At 48.4% G+C, this 12451-nt stretch overlaps 1 long non-coding RNA gene across 1 annotated transcript; it reads left to right on the forward strand.

Annotated features, from left to right (window-relative positions):
• The first annotated feature begins 892 nt into the window (after nucleotides 1-892).
• Nucleotides 893-5495, forward strand: LOC125087408 (uncharacterized). Its single transcript, XR_007123427.1, has 4 exons — nucleotides 893-1095; nucleotides 4405-4479; nucleotides 4607-4874; nucleotides 5314-5495. It is a non-coding gene; the product is annotated as an uncharacterized LOC125087408 (long non-coding RNA).
• Nucleotides 5496-12451: the final 6956 nt, after the last annotated feature.

Raw genomic sequence — 12451 nt, forward strand, 5'->3', positions numbered from 1 at the left:
TATGTCTGCAAGTTCTTTGATAATTGTTCAGTCTTCTTGGGCTGCCATAATGAAATATCATAGACTCGGTTGCTTCTTCTGCTTCTTCTTCTTTTTTTAAAATATTTTATTTATTTATTTGAGAGAGAGACAGTGAGAGAGAGCATGAGCGAGGAGAAGGTCAGAGGAGATGCAGACTCCCCGTGGAGCTGGGAGCCCGATGCGGGACTCGATTCTGGGCTTCCGGGATCATGATCTGAGCTGAAGGCAGTCGTCCAATCAACTGAGCCACCAGGTGTTCCAGACTGGGTTGCTTCTACAACAGATATTTATTTTCTTGCCATTCTGGAGGCTCAAAGTCCAAGGTCAAAGTTTGGACTTTGACCTTGGACTTTGAGCCTCCAGTTCAGTTTCTGGTAAAGGCTCTCTTCTTGACTTGCAGATGGTGGCCTTCTTGCTATGTCCTCACGAAGTCTTTCCTTGTGTGCACAGGGAAAGAGCAAGCAAGAGACCTCTCTGTGTCACTTCTTATACAAACCCCACTAATCCTAGCAGATCAGGGCCCCACTTCCATGACCTCATATAACTTTAATAACTTCCTTAGAGATTTCATTTCCAAATACAGCTATACTGGTGGTTAGAGAGTCAATGTATGAGTCTTGGGGAGACACAAACATTCATACTGGTGGTTAGAGTCAATGTATGAGTCTTGGGGAGACACAAACATTCAATCCATTACAGTACCCCTAGACTTCAAAAGGTGGAGTCTAACCTCCCTCCCCTCGAACATGGACTGGACTCAGGGTGACTTGCTTTTAAGGAATAGAATGTGGCAGAAGTAAGGCAATGTGACCCAAGTCTAGGTCATAAAAGGATAAGCTCTGCTTACAGTTCTTCCTCTTGGATTGCTGCCTGTGTGAGAAGCCATTTGTCAGGTTGTGAGGATATCCAAGCAGCCCATGGAGAGGCTCATATAGAGAAGAACTGAGTCTGTTTGCAACAGCCACCTCTGGTTTGCCAAACATGATGCGCCATCTTGGAAGGAGATTCTCCAGCCCAGTCGAGCTTTCAGATGACTATAGCCCAGCTAATATCTTGACTTCAGCCTTATGACAGGTGCCAAGCCAGAATTGCTTAGCCAAACTGCTTCCAAATTCCACATTCTGTCTCACAGAAACTATGAGATAAGAAATGTCTATTGTTTTAAGCCACTACGTGTTGGGATAATTTGTTTAACGGCAATTGATAAAGAATACAACCATCTTGACCTTCTTCCCTCCCAACCTAGAGGCCTAGTAAAACCCTAACATGGGTCTAATCTTTTACCTGTTCCACACCTGCACTCCAGCTCTGAATGTGGTGAAAGGCCTCTCTTTAAAGTCACCAGTTTTGGGTGCTTGGGTGGCTCAGTCATCAAGCATCTGTCTTCAGCTCAGGTCCTGATCCCTGGGATCAAGCCCCACATCAGGTTCCCTGCTCGGCGGGAAGCCTGCTTCTCCCTCTCCCACTTCCCCTGCTTGTGTTCCCTCCCTCGCTGTCTCTCTCTGTGTCAAATAAATAAAATCTAAATAAATAAATAAATAAATAAAGTCATGACCTTTCACCTCAGAGGACCACATGCTGCCCAGCAATCCTATAATCTGTCCCCCAGGCGAGTCACTGTCCTACTCCTTGGGATAACTGCATTACCCTCTTCCCTTCTCAGGCCTTCACACAACTCCCCCTGCATCTCACTTTCAGACATTGGTATTATGTTTTGCTCACTGAGAAAACAGAAATCAGAAAAAAAAAATTCTTATCTTCCCACCACCGAAAGTACCAACCTTCCTGATTCAGGCTTTTATACTCACTCTGCTTTCTCTCCTCTTGTGATGAATGGACCATCTATGGGACTGAGGCCAGGCCCTTTTTCTGCACACTGGATCCCTTCCCTTCTTGCTTATTAAAAGGCATCACTCCAGCAATTACCTGCTTTCTTAACTGCATTGTCAAATTTTCTCTCTATTGGACCATTCCCATCAACACACTAATGTGATATAACTCTCATCTTTAAAAAAAGAAATCCTTGGGGCGTCTGGGTGGCTCAGTGGGGTAAGCCTCTGCCTTCAGCTCAGGTCTTGATCTCAGGGTCCTGGGATTGAGCCCCAAATTGGGCTCTCTGCTCAGCAGGGAGCCTACTTCCCCCTCTCTCTCTGCCTGCCTCTCTGCCTACTTGTGATCTCTCTCTGTCAAATAAATAAATAAAATCTTAAACAAATTAAATTAAATTAAAAAAGAAATCCCTGACTCTATCTTTCCCTTCAGCTACTTCATCATTTTTCTGCTAACCATTCATAGCAAAACTTAAAAAATTTTTTTTTACTGTTTTTGGGCGCCTGGATGGGTCAGTTGGAGGAACATGTGATTCTTGATCTCAGGGTCGTGAGTTCAAGCCCCATGTTGGGCATAGAGATTACTTAGAATAAATTTTTAAAAATTTTTTATTATACTGTTTTTATCTCCTCACCTCCTATTCTGTCACACATACTCCCATCAGGCTTGTTCCCCCTCCCATGACAGTGAAACCACATTTCCATACTGACAGTTTCAGTGGTCAGTTCTCTGTTCTTACTTGACCCCTTAGGAGCAATTTCTGTCATTTGATCACTGCCTTGCTCAAAGTCTTTCTTCAGTTGCTTTCAGACACCCCAGTCAACCAATCTTCCTCTTACTTCACCAGCTCTCCCTTGTTCATTTTCTTTTTTTTATTAATTTTTTAAATTTATTTTCAGCGTAACAGTATTCCTTGTTTTTGCAACACACCCAGTGCTCCATGCAATCCGTGCCCTCTCCAATACCCACCTGGTTCCCCCAACCTCCCACCCCCCACCCCTTCAAACCCCTCAGATTGTTTTTCAGAGTCCATAGTCTCTCATGGTTCACCTCCCCTTCCAATTTCCCTCAACTCCCTTCTCCTCTCTAACTCCCCTTGTCCTCCATGCTATTTGTTATGCTCCACAAATAAGTGAAACCATATGATAATTGACTCTCTCTGCTTGACTTATTTCACTCAGCATAATCTCTTCCAGTCTCATCCATGTTTCTACAAAAGTTGGGTATTCATCCTTTCTGATGGAGGCAGAATACTCCATAGTGTATATGGACCACATCTTCCTTATCCATTTGTCCATTGAAGGGCATCTTGGTTCTTTCCACAGTTTGGCAACCGTGGCCATTGCTGCTATAAACATTGGGGTACAGATGGCCCTTGTTTTCACTACATCTGTATCTTTGTGGTTAAAGACTTGTTTGAGAGCGAGCCAGCAAGAGAGGGCATGGGGGAGGCAGAGGTGGAGGGAGAAGCAGACTCCCGCTGAGCAGGGAGCCTGACACTGGACTCCATCCCAGGACCCGGGATCTGACTGGAGCCCAAAGCAGACGCTTAACTGATTGAGCCACCCAGGTGCCCCTTCCTTGTTCATTTTCTTCTCTGGATTCATTTATCCCCTTTCACCAGCATTAAGATTGGAATTCCCTAGAGCTTAGCTTTTGGATATCATTTTCTCTCTTCTCTTCCCTTCCCCTCTCCTCCCTTCCTTCCTTCTGGGTGGCCTGATCTAGTCCCATAGCTTACAACACCATCCACACACTGTAAGATCCCCTAGTTACATCTCTAACCCAGGGCCTCTCCTGTGCCCTGGATCATGGAAGGCAGAGTGTCTTCAGTTTCCTCCCTCTGGGGCATGTTTCTCCCCACCTCTCTGCTGTTTCTCTCTCTTTTGATATTCAGTTTATTCATACTCAGGGGTAAATGATAGGGTTACAACGTTAACTGGCACTTGGTACAGTGCCTTGCACGTAATGGGAATATTAATCAAATGTAATTAAATTACGCCTTTCAGGGAACAATGTTTACATTTGGCCAAAGGCAAAGTTATGCCTCTCTACTGATGAAATTTCAGATATGGGCAGATACGGTTTCATCCTCATCAGGCCTGGGATGGAAATGGGGGATGTGAGTATATTTTTGAGGGTAAGAGGCTTTTCTACAATTGCTCAAATCATGTTGATCGCTGACTCATTCTTTCTGTAGGAGGTCTTTGGTGTTTCTCTTTTCTGGTCTCTTGTGGTCAGGATAAGGTAAACTGGCTGACTAGAGCCGCAAAGCCACACCCTAAATTTTCGTGGCTCCTGCCTGACTGTGGCAGTCCCTTTGTTACATCACAGCACTGACAAGCTGTGGATTCTTTCTTCACTTAGCTTTTCAGAGGGACACTGTTCTTCAGCCACTGACTAAACCCTTAACTTGGCCAACAATGGATATTCCCATCCAGAGAGGCAAGTTAGACCTTGACACATGACTGAATCATGTTTGAAAATTTCACATGTCAGATCCTCCATAAAAAAAGAGTATCATCCTCCCTCCCTCCCCTCTGTACTTTATAGACTGATGAGACCCACAGAGGACACCATGCTGTGGACGTAAGGGGCACTGAGTCAGTCTGGGTCCTGTCACTCCAGGTAGGGAGGAGACCTGGGTACAAGGACTATTTACAGGGTTCAGGGAAGCAGCAAGAGTGAGGAAGCAAGGGAAGGTGGTACTGAGTCACAGGGACCAGGAACAACAGGAACTATTTACCACATCTAGGCTGAAGGAGCCCGTGGGGAGTAGTGACCAGATCCCAGGGACAGCTGCAGCTAGGAGAGAGCCTGGGACAGGAGACTCGGCCCCCCAGAGGTCAAAGGCAGCCAGAAACCAGAGGGCAAGAAAACCTCTTTGTATAGACCACTGAGCTCAGCCTCCTGGATCTCAGAGCAGAGCGGAGACGGCTGTAGAGTGCAGCTGGAGAGGCCAGCAGAGAATATTCTGCAGACTTGTTCTGAAAAATAACTCCCAGGGTTAAAGCTATTATAAGGTAATGTTTTCAAGATGGATGGTTTATGACCCCCTGTCTCTACTGACAAATACAACTAAAGCTGATGGCCTACTTCAAGATGGGGTATGTGATAGTTAGTTTTATGTGTCTACTTGATTGGGCTAAGGGATGACCAGATAGCTGGTAAGACATTATTTCTGGGTGTGTCTGTGAGGTTGTCTCTGGAAGAGAATCAGTAGACAGAGCAAAGAAGGTCCACCCTCATCAATGCGGGTAATTATCAAATCCATGGAGGGCCCAACTACAACAAAATGGTGGAGGAAGGACAAATTCTCCCTCTCTTCTTCTTCTTTTTTTTTTTTTTTAATTTTTATACCCAACGTGGGGCTCAAACTCACAACCCCAAGATCAAGAGTCACATGTTCTACCAACTGAGCCAGACAGTCAGGCATCTCTTCCCTTTCTGTTTTTAACCTAGAATGTCTATCTTTTCCTGCCCTTGGACATCAGAGCTCTTGGTTCTCGGGCCTTCAGGCTTGAACTGAATTATACTGCCAGCTCTCCTGGTTCTCCGGCTTGCAGCTGGCAGATCATGGGACTTCCTGGCCTCTGTAACCATGTGAGCAATTCCTTTAATAAATCTGTCTGTATATATCTCTATATCCTATTGGTTCTGTTTCTCTGGAGAACCCTAATACAGAGTATTAGGATAATCTATGTGTGTATGAGACTGCAAGTCTGTTCCCCAAATGATGCTTATATCTCAGGGACAAGATTTATTGAAGTATAAATATTCTACAGAGAGTTTTGGCTTAATAACTTTGATATCCAGATCTTCTTGGATAGAGAATTGGGAGAATGGGTATGGAGAGAGACTGGGGGAAAAGGGGAAGGAGCTGACCTAAGAGGCTAAACCACCCTTCGTAATAAAGAGCTCAGGAAAAGGGGCGACATTTGGGTGCTGGAGAGAGGATAGGACCTTATAACACATAAAAGCTTGAGTAGCTATGGATGTGACGGAATTAGGGAGGAGAAAACGGGGCTACAGAAAAAATTTGCCAAGTGTTTCTATCTTTTCAAAAGATACTAATAAATAATTGGAATTTCTTTTTAAATGACTTTCAGTTGCTGAACCATATTTCTTTATATGACTGCCCGAGCAGAGCTAGGGCCCTCAGAGGACCCGTAATTTTATTGGAGTTACACTAAAAAACCTTCTGGCTGGTTTTGGCAAGGGAGGACTGGTCAGAAGCCACTTCATACCACAATCTCTATGCTCTGAGCCATAGCACACAAGCCTGGAATGTTCTGAGGACCCAGCTTCCTTCCAAGCTGTTGCTCCTTATACAGGACCCCTGTAAACAGAAGGGATGACCATTTTTCTCTATCTGTACAGAGGCCAGAGAGGATAAATGGGTTGTTCCTGCTCACCCAAAAGACTAAAGAAGAAAGGAGGCACAGCCCACGTCTCTGAATCCCTGTGTGGCCTGCATTCTGCTCAGCTGACTGGCCATGGATTCTGTTTCCTTCCCTTTCTAGAAAGTGAAAATCCATTTCCACTTACCTTCCTGAGAAGGCCCAGGCTTTTGCCAAGGACCTGTGTGGGACAAGACTGGAACTTCAGCATTTATAAAATCATTTCTTTGGTGTCCTTAATCTCTTTTTTGAAAGCAGTTTAAACTGCCTAGGGGTGGGGGGCTGAGTTTGAGAACTAGGACCTGAGGTCTGGACACTGAGACATGCCATCTTTACCAAAGTTCTGAATCTCCCAACCATGCAGCACCGTCAGAGGCTCTAATCAGGATGGGAGGTTTCCCAATGTGGGCTAATGGGATGTGGGAGATACTGACTGAGGCGTTCTGGAAAGAAGCGTCCATTTCCTTTCGTGGATGCTATCAAAAAAGCAGCTTGCTCTCTCTCCAAAGTGGGAATGAGGGTTCATCCAGCTTTGGTTGCTGCTGGCAAGACCACGTTGCAGCCTTGAAGGCTGAAATTTTCCAGATGAAGTTGACTCCATGAGGGAGGACAGAGAAACCAAAAGCGAGCAAACAGACAAAAACAATTCGCGGAGCAAATGGATCAGACCTGGGTAGGCTTTTGTGCCTACCTACCTTGAATAATTTTATCATCGTCATGGACCAACAGATTCCTTTTATTGCTTAAGCCAGTCTGAGCCATGTTTTCAGTTTTTGCAGTTAGAGACCATCCATCCTCCTGATACCTGATGGCAGCTTATCCTCTGCTGCGGGATCAGGAACAGGGAGGCACAGTCCGGGTCTGAGAAGATTCTGTCCAACACGGGTGATATGTCACTGTGTCACTGGGTTTTAACTCTCTTCCTTGGAGAGGGAGGGAAGGTCAGCTAAGTTCATCTCACAGCTGGGTGGTGAGGGGTGACAAGTCCGTCATTCTGCAAAGGCACAGCTGAAAAGATGCTTCGTGGCTTAGAGGGCTTGGGCTGCCAGAGCCCTGTGGGGCAGGTGTTCTTTACTTCCAGAGGGTCCGTGGAAAGACATCAGGAAGCCCCTGAAACCCTAAAACTGTATGAGGAATTTTCGTGAGCACATTTTCACCAAGTTTTCAAAAGGAAAGAATCAGTGCTCTGTTTAAATGGTATAAATGGTATAAAGCCTTCTAAACCCACTTGCCCCGCTTTCTCCTTGTCATGAAACAGAGTGACTACTCCTTTTCCTTCTTTCTCCCCAGAGGGAATGAGAATCCGAGATATCGTAGACGGTGGCTAAACCCACTAGATGGAAAGATCACATTTAAGTGATCAGGGAGTGTGCCAAGCTATTCGGAGAAGTGAGCAGGGCGATGTCCCGGGGTGAGTGAGTCCATCCGGAAATGAAGGCCGACCTGAGCTTAGGTGAAGGAGAACGACGAAGCCCAGACATGCCCTCTCTGTAGGAGCCCCAGGTACATGGATTCATAGGAACATGCATCTGTGCATACCACAGGCTGTGAGTGCATGGGATAACAGTGACCATTTGCATTGTCTGCTTGTCTTCAGCAGGCATTTCTAGAACACTGCCTCATACGGGTCATGGGAGCTGGGTCTCGCACGTTTCCCCCAGGTTCAGAGAGCGCCGGGCCCAGGGTCCCTCAGTAAATGGTGGTGCCGTTGCCCAAACTCAGGTGTTCTGTTTTCTCTCCTGGTGCTCTATCCTTTACAGCAGTGGTTTCTAAACCTGACTGATCAGCAGCACACCTGGGTGATTCCCTGTAGCGCAGAGTCCTGGGCTCTGCTCCAGCCCTAGAAAGGCTGCTTGGGTATGTCTGGGGTAGGGCCTGGGCACCTGTATTTTTGAAAGCATTGCCAGGTGAATCTGAATACCACTTAGATTTGTCGAACGACCTGCTTTATATAAAGAGCACTGTGTGTGTGCGCACGAATGCGTGTGTGCACGTGGACAGCGCATATGTTCTCCAATAGGCAGGCCTTGCAAACCTATAAAATAGGTAACATATGTTGGCTGGCTCTCATCTACTTTTTTAGGGCTCTCCTACCCTTTGGTCATTTTCCCCGATGCCTCATGGTTCTTTAGCTAACCCCTCATCACACGGCAGCTTTGTCCCTTTTAGGGACAACGTGCTTTGTCAGAGCAGACTCTTGGGAACGGTTAGATTCAAAGGCAGACATTTCCGGTGGTAGAATTTCAGGCTTTGGGACAGGCAAGTGGGTATGAGAGCTGTTTTAAGGAGAGGGGCCATCTCGCTGTGCGTACGGTGGTTGTGAATTTGCCCCAGCAGCTCTCCGCCCCCGAACTCCCATGTGTATTATCGTATGCTTGCATGTCTGCCATACAAATAGAATACCCACAAAACCCGCAGAATGAAAAGCAAACACATATCACGAGCAGGTGGATTCTTAAGAGTGTGCCATTTTCTTTAGGGGGAAAAAAAGGCGATGAATACATTTTCAGGGTCAGGTCTCAGCACAGGCATGCTCTTGAAGCTGGAAGAGAGGCATCCAGAAATACGAGTTTGTCATGGAAACGCTGACAGGGCTTCAGCCGAGGGATGCTCACAGGTGCAGCCCGGAATGGCGCGGCCTCTCGTGGCTTATTTACATCCTGACTCACTGAATGAATTCTCTTTTCCTGTTTCCTGGCTCTGGAAAGCCAGCTGGCCTTCTGGTCTGGGGGCTGGGTGGGGGGCTAGAGGGGAGAGGGGTTCTTCACCAGAAAGCTGGCTGTGTCTCTCTTGGTGGTGTTTTTTGATTTGTGGAGCAGGGAATAGAGATGGTCTTAGGCTCAGGCTCACATCTGGGAGAAGGAGCCCTGGAAGGAGCAGAGAAAGAAATGAGGGAAGGGAGTAGGGAGGTAGGCAAGGAGAAAAGAAGGAAGGAAAACATACTGATTCCAAGTGCCAGGCACACCCCTAGAAACATAAGCGTCATCTTTGTGTTTTTATCGCCATCAGCTGTACCCCAATGGGTTATGAAAGGTTATTGCTGTGTTACAGGGGAGGGAACAGCCAGGTAGCTCATGAAGAGAGGGAGCAGACCGCGCGTCCTTGGGTAGACCAGCTGTCTGGGTGGTGTAAGGGTTAGCAAGTTTCCCCTGAACCTTTCACTTCTGTTGATGCCAAAAGCAGGGCACAAAGGTCTTCCCTTCCTGGGAGCCAGAAAGCTGGGAAAGTGACCACCCTCGGTCCCGTCAGGGGCAGACCACTGACCACAGACCCTGTGCTGTGGGCGGGCCTTACTAGAGGTGGAGCATTGGGTCCCTGGAAATATGGGTTCTTTCTTCTTCCCTGTGGGACCCTAGGACTCCAGCAGGAGCTGAGAAGGGCATCAGCTGCTTTATGGAGCCCATGGGGCAGGACGCAAGAGTCTGGGGGAGAGGGTTGGGAAAAGGAAATGTAGTTTCTGTCTGTGAGAAGTTTCCATTCAGTGGGAAAATGGGAAAAATCCAATCCTACAAGGGGACAAGAGATCTGCATAGGAGTCAAAGAAAGATAGAAGAAAGGAGGCATGGTCCACACATTCCAGGACTTTCCAATCTGCAGAAAGACCTGTTTCTTCTATCCTGGCCATGGGCTGCCCCACCCCCAACCAACCGTGTCAGGAAAGGAGCTACCAACCTCCTCCCGCCTCTTCCCGACTGTGGCAAGTGCTGGGATGAGACAGACCCCCTCCAGTGTGCCCCTGGTCTCACAGCAACCCACCCCCCTGCCCCGCCCTTCTATGCCACCCTTTCTCTCCCAGCTGCCTGCTCCTGGGGGCTGCCGCTTTGGCCAGACTCAGACACCCTGTTGGAGGCTGGCTTGCAGTCAGAGCCTCTTGGTCAGGCCCACCTTTCCTTCCCCCGGGGAGCCTTGGGAGCTTGGGACACATTCCAGGGCTGGCTCGGCACGAATTTGCTGCTCCGTGTGCCAGGCGATCAGAACTCACTCCTCTCCCTCTTCCCTCGGAGGTGTTGATAGTAACAGCAGAGCTGAGCTGCCAAGTTGGCAGGAGAGCAGAGCGACTGTGCACTGCGGATGGCGGGGGGCGGGGAGCAGCCAGCCGGCGGAGGGCTGGGCCAGACCGCCAGTTTGTTGATCCCTCTAGTCTGGCAGCCGGCATCTTGCACAAGGAGGGGAGACTGTGCTGGAAAGTGGGAGGCTCCAGGGGAGGCCCGGGGCGGTGGTGTGGTGTGAGGCGTCTGGGGGGCTCCCGCGGCCGGTGGTTGGGACTCCCCCACCCCCCAACCCCCACCAGGCATGCCAGGCCTCATCGGCAGGATAGAGCCATCTTTGTTCCTGCAGCTGCTGAAGCAGCCGTGGACTTCTCAGACTGGAGTGGTCCTGGGGTGGGAGCTGGCATGGGCCTGGGGTGGGAGCTGGCGGTTTCTGAAACTGCTTGCCCCAGAAGAGGAGGGGTGGAGAGTATCTTAGGAGGACACCTAGGCTGTCAGTCAAATGGGCCTGGGACCTCAGACGACAAGTCATTTGACTTCTCTGAGCCTCAGAGTACTGAATAGCCCTTCAGAGCTTTGTGTGAGGATTCAACAAAGTAATAATAGCAAAAAGTTATCTTACTCCAGGACAGACGCTGTGTCAAGAACTTTTGTATGTAAATGCATTTAATCTTCAAATGACTTTATCAGGTCGGTACTGTTATTCCCATTTTATTAATGGAGTAATTGAGATACAGAGAGGTTAAGTAACTTTCTCAGGGTCACAGAGCTAGTGAGTAGCAAAGTCAGGTTTGAACCTAGTCCTGTGTCACTTAGGCCCTGTTCCCAGCCCTTATATGAACTGCCTTGGTAGGACAACAGTTCTTAGCACAGTGCCTGCCATAGAGCACGCATTTAATAAATGGTAGCTCTCACCATTGCCCCAGAGCAACTCCATATTGGGGACCCAGGGACATCCTTCCCAGGGACTCCATGGGACCCTACTGTTGCCTTCCCCTTTCATCTCTGGCCATGCTCAACTTCGCTTAATTCTAGGACCTGGAACAGTTCCTCTCTTGGAATGAGAGCCCCCTGGCCTTCCCTGCTCCCCTCCTCCTCCTGTCCCCTCTTCTTGCTGAGGCAGAGCAGAGCAGAGTAGAGGAATTCTCAGCTTCCTCTAGTTACCCTCAGCCTGCAAAGAAAACAGAGTCTGCTGTGTCTGCTGCCAGTTCCTCCCTGGTGACAGCCACAGCCCATTTGCTCAGCGCCAGCCCCTGATGTGGGGAGAGTGGGGGGCCTCAGGCCAGACCTGGGTGCCCTACCTTAGACCTGAGAGGCCCGTCACTTCAGGGTGGACCTTGGGGGCAGTTCAAAGGGAGACAGCTGGGCCAAATAATTTCTTACAGACTCTTGACTCTAAGAGCTGACTGAAGGTTCGTGGGCTCCAATTCATAATCTTTTCCTAGGGCAGGAAGTCTATTGTGTAAATATATTCCCCATGTTTGGGGGGCATTCATTCATGTGGCCTTGCAAATTAGTAACAAGCTTTATGAGTACACTAACTGTGCTACTGGCCATCCTCGCCTCTTAGAAGGTACCAGGGAAGGAGTCCTTTGCCACCTTCTGGGCAGCCAGAGGTAGAGCTGAGATCGCCAAACAAGAGCCCGGAGATGGGATTACTTGACTGCTTCTAGGCCCGAGTTCTTTCCTGAGACAATTAAACCCGAATTATCGGTGCTGGGGGAAGGGAACTGCTTGGGTGTAGATATATTAAATTGACACTGTTTTTTTCTGTGTGTGTGTTGGGGGGAAGCATTGTGAATGTGTTAGCTACAGATTTACCCTCCTAATTCTTTCCCTTAGGTCATGACTGATGGTGGGCCAGCCCCGAGGCAGGGGGTTGCCCAAGATGACCTGTAAGAGTTCCTTCCCTCTGGAGGCCTCCATAGAGATCCAGAATGAGCGAGCAGAAGTGGGTCGAGGTTCGATTTTCCTAAAGAAGCCCTGAGCTGGAGACAGGATGCGTTGACTATTTATTTATTTACGAGGCTATCGATTATAATGCAGCTTTTCCACAGGATCTTGGGCTGGAGTTGGGGGAAGAATCCTCTTACCAGTTAGCTTCCTTTGCCCTGAGATGTCAGGCGCTCAGATAGGTGACCCCTCCCTCCCCCTGCTCTTCCTCCGCCCCGACCCCTTCTGCAGCCCTCACCCCTGAGTGCACTGAGGGCT

This window comes from Lutra lutra, chromosome 16 (genome assembly GCF_902655055.1).
Source record: "Lutra lutra chromosome 16, mLutLut1.2, whole genome shotgun sequence".
In the NCBI taxonomy this organism is placed as follows: domain Eukaryota; kingdom Metazoa; phylum Chordata; class Mammalia; order Carnivora; family Mustelidae; genus Lutra; species Lutra lutra.